A 9,262-nucleotide genomic window follows, 5' to 3' on the forward strand; every position below is an offset into this window, starting at 1 on the left:
CTCTTTCTCTCTCTTTCTCTCTCTCTCTCTCCTTCTTCCTCTTCCTCTCTCTCTCCTCTCTCTCTCTTTCTCTCTCTTTCTCTCTCTCTCCTTCCTCTTCCTCTCTCTCCTCTCTCTCTCTTTCTCTCTCTTTCTCTCTTTCTCTCTCTCTCTCTGAGAATATATTGCAGATGAGAATGAAGTCAAGAGGAGAACCAATTAGTTTTGACGGACAGGAGGGGAAGTCCAGAATCTCAGTAAAATGAATAACAAGGCTTGTAACTAGCCCCGGATTTTTTCCTTCCTTCTTTCTTTCTTTCTCTTTCTTTCTTTCTTTCTTTCTTTTTTTCTTTTTTAAAAAAAACCTGTACCGAACATCTTTCACCTGGATGTGCTAATCCATTAAATAACAGCCGACCGCTTTGAAAATCCAGATCTCACACAGCTTGCTTGCACCTTTCCCTTGTTGTTAATTCACTGAGTAGAGGAAGCGCCGGGATGTAAGAACGGAAGGGAAGAAACAGATGGTGTTCAGGCAACTTGCAATTTCAAAAACGGGAATCCCTTGCTTCTGTTTCTCCTCAAAAGTTGCACATTGCATAAAGTGGGCCTTTGTTTCCTTTGTAACCCTACTATTCTTTCTTCCATGGTGACCTTCAGCTCCGTCCTATTTAATATATTTACAGAGAGGAAGAGTAGTATATTTTTTCCCCTCCTCCAAATATTTACTAGGGAGTCGGAGATGGGGTTATCTCCATTGCGGAGAAGAAGAGAGGAAGCCATTGAAAATGAGCAGAGCTGCAAATGTTGAAAAATGCACCTTGAAAAAAAATGGGAAGAGAGAACAGTCACCAAGAAATGTTGCGGTGAGGCTGAGGTTGGTCAAGAATGTTGCTGGAAAGGTGTTTTTTATGTAGCTTCAGAAGAAGAGGAAAAGAGAAGAATCTGTGTACCATCTGATCAATGGATCAGAGAGAAGCAACCTAGAACTAAGGAGAAATTTCCTGACAGAACAATCAATTGGTGGAACAACTTGCCTCCAGAAGTTGTGAATGCTCCAACTCTGGAAGTTTTTAAGAAGAGATTAGACAGCCATTTGTCTGAAATGGTATAGGATTTCCTGCCTGAGCAGGGGGTTGGACTAGAAGACCTCCAAGGTCCCTTCCAACTCTATTCTATTCTATTCTATTCTATTCTATTCTATTCTATTCTATTCTATTCTATTCTATTCTATTCTGTTCTGTTCTGTTCTGTTCGATTCGACTCTATTCTATTCTATTCTATTCTATTCTATTCTATTCTATTCTATTCTATTCTATTCCTCCAATAGAATACCATTGGCATTGACAAATTCATCATCAGTCAATTGCAAAAGGCAGCTTGGCTTGGAATAGCTTCCATCCTGTGATGATACCTGTAACACCACCGATCAAGTACATCAGCCTATTGGGAAGGACTCGGTAAGTGGGCAAAAATGCCAAATCCAGCCTAAACATCTGGCTGACTGTGTAACCAACCAGAATATATTAAATTTATATTCCACCCAATTCTGGGGGGATAGCACTCTTCAATGGCAAATTGGAAAAAAAAATGTTCTCCCTCAATCTCAAAAGCAAGACCTGGAATACCTGGTTTTATTTATCAATTCCACTTGTAATTAATTAATTAGATGTAGTGTGGTGCAGGCGTAAGCCCATGCCTGTAACATGCATTCGGGGAGCAAAGGGGAGCACTCTCGAATTGATTTCAACAGGAGTTGGCAAGCTGAAGTCTGTCACAACACGGCCCCCAAATAAATACACATTTGGAATGACCAACAACACGGAACAGTTCTTTTGCGGAACAAGACTAAAGAGAATTAAGTAGGGATATGGCAGCAGTCGCAAGGAGAAAAAGAAAGGCAACGAGAACTGTTGAACTATTGAAAACAACACAGGGAGGAAGATGAATACTCTTCCTTCTCATGTGTAGATCCGTCCCTCCGATGCAATTTCGTTAATTCATCTCAAATTCCCGAGAAAAGGTAACCCCTTGGGAATTGCCATAGGTTGCAGAGATATATGCGCTTCCTCGGAGCAAGTTTCAAACAATGGACTGCTGCTTGCAGTGAATCTATTCGTGGAGAAACAGAGTTAGCCCACCGGACAAAACTGTTCTGTAGATGAACTCTTTTTACTAGGCATAACCATGCAGAAATACAACAAAGGAGTGTTTTATTTGATGTTACACATTCTCACGGCTGCTAGACTGGTGTATGCTCAAAACTGGAGGAATAAAGGAAGAAGAGATTATATATAAAATTTTATCGTGTGCTGATATGGATAGGCTCACAATGGAAATGAAGGATAAGACAGAATCAGACTATTTCGAGATGTGGGACAAATTTTATCACTGGTGTGAATCAAGGAGAACTGCTCGGGTTTTAAATTAGCGTTAAGATAGAATTATATATAACTGTATATATAACTGTATGGTATAGAAGAATATGTTTATATAGAGATCAAGAACTATGTATTCATTACATGTATCAAGAGGAACAAATTGTTAGGGATATTTATTTTGGAATGTCACGTTATGTCCATCTTTGTTTTTAACTGTACTATAAATAAAAAAACCTTTATATATATATAAAAAAACTTTTCTGTAGATCTGTTCGCGAAAGGGAAGCCCAGCTGAATAAGATTTGTCTATTTTTCTAGCCTGGCATTCCTTGCTCCCTTGACAGCCCTGTTGATTATGGTCATTGAGATAACATGATAGACTTTTATTCAAACACCTGCTGGGCTTTCTTTATACAACTGGGGTTCCCCCCCCATCTGTTCCTTCCCCAGGAGGAAACTTAAAATGGCTCTCTGTGATAACAGAAATGACTTCGAAGCTCAGCCTGTCAAAATTCTCCCGACTTTGGAATCCGAGGGAAAGCGTAATTGCCGTTAATGAAAATTATGAATCATATGAAAAAGCACTTGGGCATATATTGCGGTGGCTTTTGTTCCCCAAAGCCCTGGTTTTTCTTTTCTTTTCTTTAAAAAGAGAATGCCTGGAATATCAAGCTTTCAATAAGCTCGGAGTTGAAATGAGGGGTCCTTGGTGCTCTCTGAGCTTGGGTGTTTTCTTGCAGACGTTTCGTTACCCAAACTAGGTAACATCATCAGTGCTAGAAAAAAGAGTGGTTTGTGGAAAGGAGGAGGAGGAGGAGGAGGAGGAGGAGGAGGAGGAGGAGGAGAAGAAGAAGAAGAAGAAGAAGAAGAAGAAGAAGAAGAAGAAGAAGAAGAGGAGGAGGAGGAGGAGGAGGAGGAGGAGGAGGAGGAGGAGGAGGAGGAGAAGAAGAAGAAGAAGAAGAAGAAGAAGAAGAAGAAGAAGAAGAAGAAGAAGAAGAAGAGGAGGAGGAGGAGGAGGAGGAGGAGGAGGAGGACGATGCTCTCTGAGCTTGTTTGTTTTCTTGCAGACATTTCATTACCACACTATGTCACATCATCAGTCCTAAGACAAGGTCAGACCTAACATCTTAAACAGCAGCATCTTCACTTTGAAGCCAATGGCTTTTCTCAACCCAAAAGAATCTTTTAATTATTATTATTTTTTCATTTCATAAGCAAGACCACCCGCATACTTTGGCTGATTCTCAACTCCTTTCACCCGTAACCAATGTGCAGTAGTCAGTTGATGACAGGAATTTTCATCCACCAACATCTGGGAAGCAATGGTTTCCCCACCTGTTCTTCAAGCAGTTTGAACACCGAACATTTCTCCTTTTTTTTAACGGGAGGTCATATTGTTGCAATGGTTCCCTAAAAACCCCTTGGCGGTATGAACAGGACAGAAGGCAAAACCTAAATCTTTGCAACCAGGTGAGCATTCAGGAGAAGGCTTGATGGAGCCTGGTACTGCTGCATCGATTTCACGAAATCGTAGGGTTGGGAGGGACTTTAGAAATAATCTAACCACGGATATGGTTTGGTGCAGGATTTGCTAAGGGATGAGCCAGGATTTCTTATTATCCGGGCTTATTTATGTCGACACTTGCCTATCTGCAAAAGAATAGATGCTTGGGATATTTCTGCATTGCAAATATCTATTTACACATATCTGGGTGTGCTTACGAGACTGTTTGCTGATTGGAATCAAGTTGAAATATCAAGTTGGCATGTTGAATCGAGTCAATTGGACTGGATTTTATTTATTTATTTACGTGGTCCGTACAGTATTGCTCCTCGTCTCACCCAATTGTATCTGGGTGGTTTAACAGAAATTTAAAAAGAGCTAGAAATAAGGCAAAACAAAAGACATTAAAGCCACTTAAAACCCATTAAAACAGCTAATTAAAACCATCAAACTAATTTGCAGAGGAGCGTAATAAATTTACTAACAATGCAATCAACCAGTATGCTCTATAACACCAAGGGACACCCCCCCACAAGCACAAGGACAAATCCACGTTTTTAAGAACTTTCTGGAAGAACAGATCAACTCCCCCCAAAAAGGCCTAGAAAGGCATTCAATCTCGTTCACTCTGAATCATCATTCAGAGATTGAAAAGCCAGCTTGATTCAGAGATGAAATCAAATAATTTATACGAAACTCTACTTCACAGCTTCTCTTCTAGGTATGCATATATATAACAGGTGTATATGTGTGTGTATATGTATGTGTGTGTGTGGATAGATAGATAGATAGATAGATAGATAGATAGATAGATAGATAGATAGATAGATAGATAGATAGATAGATAGATAGATAGATAGATAGATGTGTTTGTGTGTGTTATGTATTATTTATTAGCTGGGAAAAGTACATTAGATGCCTTCTGATTTTTGACACCTGGTGCCCATGAGCGTGTACTGGAGATGTGAATTCAACAGACACGGAATCCATAATATAAACCAAGTCTTGAAAGCTTTCCGAGGACTCATATTCAGAAAATAATGTTTGTATTTTATTACCCCTAGCCATTCAGGTGGCTGCGTTAAAACAAAACAATTTGTTATTGTCTTCATGCAACAAATCTAAGGCTTGGGAAGATATCTTGCGGGGTCATCTAGCCTGATCTGTCTACTGCAGGAATCCAATTTTCAACTGAAATTATTTTGAAACCGCCTCTCTCTTTGTTTCACAGGGATATTAATGCCCCATATTCCTAAAAGAAGAGAAGAGGTTTAATATGTGCTCGGTCTTGATATAAGATTTATTCTTTCATTGTTACGCTTTCCACTCTTTTTCCTTGGACGAGGGAACAACATATAAGCCACTTTTAAAGGCATTCAGAATCTGAAGGACATCCAGAATAAATGAATATTTAATTCGCTTTCCATTGGTGAAACCGATATGCAGTCTCCTTTGTTGTTAATTGCGAAGTCGTGTCCAACCCATCGCGACCCCATGGACAACGTTCCTCCAGGTCTTCCTATCCTCTACCATCTTCTGGAATTTATTTAAGCTCACGCCTCCTGCTTCAGTGACTCCATCCAGCCACCTCCTTCTCTGTCGTCCCCTTCTTCTCTTGCCCTCAATCTTTCCCAGCATTAGGCCCTTCTCCAGTGAGTCCTTCCTTCTCATTAGGTGGCCAAAGTACTTGAGTTTCAACTTCAGGATCTGGCCTTCTAAAGAGCAGTCGGGGTTGATCTCCTCTAGGATTGACCGGTTTGATCGCCTTGCAGTCCAGGGGACTCGCAGGAGTCTTCTCCAGCACCATAGTTCAAAGGCCTCCATTCTTTGGCGCTCAGCCTTTCTTATGGTCCAACTTTCACAGCCATACATTGCAACTGGGAAAACCATGGCCTTGATTATACGCACTTTTGTTGGCAGGGTGATGTCTCTGCTTTTTAGTATGCTGTCTAGATTTGCCATAGCTTTCCTCCCCAGGAGCAAGCGTCTTTTAATTTCTTGGCTGCAGTCCCCATCTGAGGTGATCTTGGAGCCCAGGAAAATAAAATCTGTCACTACCTCCATTTCTTCCCCATCTATTTGCCAGGAATTGAGAGGGCCCGATGCGATGATCTTGGTTTTCTTAATGTTGAGTTTCAAGCCAACATTTGCACTTTTTGCAACTTTTTCTGTAAGTCTCCTTACAGATGTTCATATTGTTTGTTTTCAGTCTCTGTTGTAAAAACAAAAGTCTTTATGATTCTTTGGCCACCATCATCCATGAAAAATGCAGAAGCGAGATTAAATCTTCCCCAAGATCCTTGATGATGGTTTGGGGATAGCTTGTATTAACTAGGACCATTTACCTGAAAACACCCTTAGAAGAGATTCAGGTTTCTTTTGGGCACATGTTACAAGATGTCGGCTTGGCCTAATTATTGCATAAACTTTTAAGATTATTCTTTTGCAACAGGTGGGAACCTATACAGCTATGGCAGAATATCTTCAGTTATTTATATCATTTTGTGTACTATATTTGAGCTCATGCTTTAGAAGCTAGAATTTATTTGTATCATGCAACCTTGGTGACTTGATTCTGGATGTCAGCTCCCAGAATTCCCCTGCCAGCATGGGAGTTGAAGTCTACAAGTCTTAAGCTCCTGGGATGAGAAGCAAAATATTTTCTTCTATCTTCTCAAGAAAAACAACAACAACAGTCCAGTTGCCTTTGGGGAAAAAATACTTTTGATACAAATCTTAAAGTTACCAAGGTTGGGTACCCCTGATCTTATATTGTTTCATGAAAAGAAGGACTAGGGGTGACATGATAGCAGTGTTCCAAGCTGTTCTCCAAAGCACCTGAAGGCAGGACAAGAAGCAACGGATGGAAACTCATCAAGGAGAGAAGCAACTTAGAACTAAGGAGAAACTTCCTGACAGTGAGAACAATTAACCAGTGGAACAACCTGCCTCCAGAAGCGGTAAATGCACCAACACTGGAAATTTTTAAGAAGAGACTGGACAGTCGTCTGTCCAAAATGGTATAGGGTTTCCTGCCTGAGCAGGGGGTTGGACTAGATGACCTCCAAAGTACCTTCCAGCTATTCTATTCTATTCTATTCTATTCTATTCTATTCTATTCTATTCTATTCTAATTCTAATTCTAATCCTAATTCTAATTCAATCCACTCCATTCCATTCCATTCCATTCCATTCCATTCCATTCCATTCTATTCTATTCTATTCTATTCTATTCTGCTCTGCTCTGCTCTGCTCTGCTCTGCTATTTCTATTTCTATTTCTATTTCTATTTCTATTTCTATTTCTATTTCTATTTCTATTCTATTTCTATTCTATTCTATTCTAATTCTAATTCTAATTCTAATCCACTCCACTCCACTCCATTCCATTCCATTCCATTCCATTCCATTCCATTCCATTCCATTCCATTCTATTCTATTCTATTCTATTCTATTCTATTCTATTCTATTCTATTCTATTCTATTTCTATTCTACTCTACTCTACTCTACTCTACTCTACTCTACTCTATATTATCTATCTATTCATCCCTCCATTTTAGACTTTCCTACATAAAAGTGATTTGAGGATGTGGTGATCATATCAAGGACAAAAAAGAAGAAAAAAAGGAGAAGCATGGCCAAGTATTGATTCTTCAAAACCCCAAACCACCACCAGCAGCTCAGCAGGTTCCTGTTATTTTAGCGGATTACAAGTCAACCTTGTTATAAACAGCCCTTTTGCAGAAATGGAAACGGATGTGCCGTTTTCTACCACTTCTCTGCCATTACAAGGTACTGAGGGCAGCATTCTTGAACTCAGCACAAACAGGTGCTTGTTTATGCTTAGCTGCAGGCTCCTTCCTGCTCTTTCCTTCTTCCTTCCTTCCTTCCTTCCTGCGATGAACCCAGGTCGGAAAGCCTGCATTAAAGCGGTTTGATTAACGGCTGAAGGATTTACTGGACTGATTGATGCAGCCTTAAATCTGCCTCCGGGTTTGAATTATGCTGGGAAGTGTCACCGTCTATAGAGGAGACTACGATAGCCAAGTTGCCCTTTTCTCCAGACAAATCGTACTTTCTCCTTGCCCACCTTGGAGAAGCACACGGGAGAAAAAAACCTGAATTTGGATTCCCCACCCACCCACCCACCCCGTCTGCAGCAATTCACTTGTGCTAAGTGAGTACATCCATTTCCCCCATCGCCGCCAAAGCCTATAATGAACCTCAAATAGACATTGATGGTGAGGGGGGGAAATCAATAGCATCGCCAACCCTTAGTTTTCCCTGCCGCGGCATTTATTAAACATAATATTAAGGGAAAGGGTCACCATGGAGAGCGACCTCAAGGAAGAGGAATCGATTCTGGCAGGAGGGAACAGATGCTGCCGCCCGACAAGCCTGAACGTCCTGTCAAATCTGAGCCTTTGGGGTCACGAACCGCAGCTAATGGAAGATCAGCCCCTGGAGGGGGGATATGGATGGCGTCTCTTTTCCCTTGACAGACAGGAGTTGAGAAAAAGCAATTGGCAAAGGTGGAGGATCAGGCAGGCTTAAGGGATTTTGAAGAAATACTGAAAGGGTGGCGGAGGCAATTCGATTTAGAGCCAAGAGGCGTGAGTCAGCAAGAAAGGTTTTTTTTATTTGCTGGCCAGCTAAAAACGGCATCCGTGTAGTAATTCTCAGAGTCTGATGAGGAAAGAACGTCTCCTGGAATAAAATTCGGATGTTCCACTGGGCTGCAGGTTGAAGGTCAACTCTGCCCTGAGTGGATGATAATCTGAGGCTGCTAAAGCTAAAAGACACCAATTTCATATTCTGTCTCTATCTTGGTGCCCAGATTGATTGACAGCAATTCACTCCTGGATTCTACATTCCATAGCAATGTTACCAGAGTGCAATGGGTCTATTTTTGATTGCCACCATAACCAAATTGATAACCATTCTTGAAATGCCTATTTGCAGAAGGCTACATGCTAGGGGGTAGTTATGTATACAAATATCTATTCAAAATTTTGTGGCTGACAAAGAGTTAAATGGGAGACTAGTATAGCTATTTCAAGCTCTATAGCTCTCATCAGCTAGTCTTACCCTTCTGGGATTCAAAACTGGGCAACTTGCATGTTAGGTAGCTGTATTAGCCTTTAGGCCACAGGCTAATATCTATGCAGATAGAAGAGAATATTTATTTATTTTATTTATTTTATTTATTTTTGGATTTATATCCCGCCCTTCTCCCGTAGGACTCAGGGCGGCTGACAATCTATTTAAAATACATACAAAACAATACAAATTTAAAATTAATTAAAAGGAATATTTAAATATTTGTCAAATTTTAAAATATAATTAGAATTAAAACCCCCCTAAAAATTACCCTAGGCCAGTCCTGCAAGCTGGAATA

This window comes from Protobothrops mucrosquamatus, unplaced genomic scaffold (genome assembly GCF_001527695.2).
Source record: "Protobothrops mucrosquamatus isolate PMUCROS unplaced genomic scaffold, P.Mucros_1.0 scaffold1201, whole genome shotgun sequence".
Classification (NCBI taxonomy): Eukaryota; Metazoa; Chordata; class Lepidosauria; order Squamata; family Viperidae; genus Protobothrops; species Protobothrops mucrosquamatus.